This window comes from Mandrillus leucophaeus, unplaced genomic scaffold (assembly GCF_000951045.1).
Source record: "Mandrillus leucophaeus isolate KB7577 unplaced genomic scaffold, Mleu.le_1.0 Scaffold127, whole genome shotgun sequence".
Classification (NCBI taxonomy): Eukaryota; Metazoa; Chordata; class Mammalia; order Primates; family Cercopithecidae; genus Mandrillus; species Mandrillus leucophaeus.
This window is the reverse complement of record NW_012101098.1, coordinates 3,868,985-3,869,257: the sequence shown is the minus strand read 5'-3', so window position 1 is coordinate 3,869,257 and position 273 is coordinate 3,868,985.

Below are 273 nucleotides of genomic sequence, written 5' to 3'. Positions count from 1 at the left end.
GGGGAGGGGCTGCGGCGCTGGGCGGGGGGCCTCCCTTTGCAGATGGGGAGGGTGCGGGGAGAGCAGGCGTCCCCTACTGCGCGCCTCTCCATCACCCCTCCCACCTCTCTGCTTTCCCCGGTCCCCTCCCTCCAGCGCAGCGGTGGATGTCTCTCTCGTCCTGGTCTTGCATGTCACCCCTTCTTTGGGAGTCCCCTTTCTTTCCTCTTTTCCCTCACTCTCACCCTGCACCCCGGTATGGGTGAGCTGCGATAGTCTCATCAAAGAATGAAG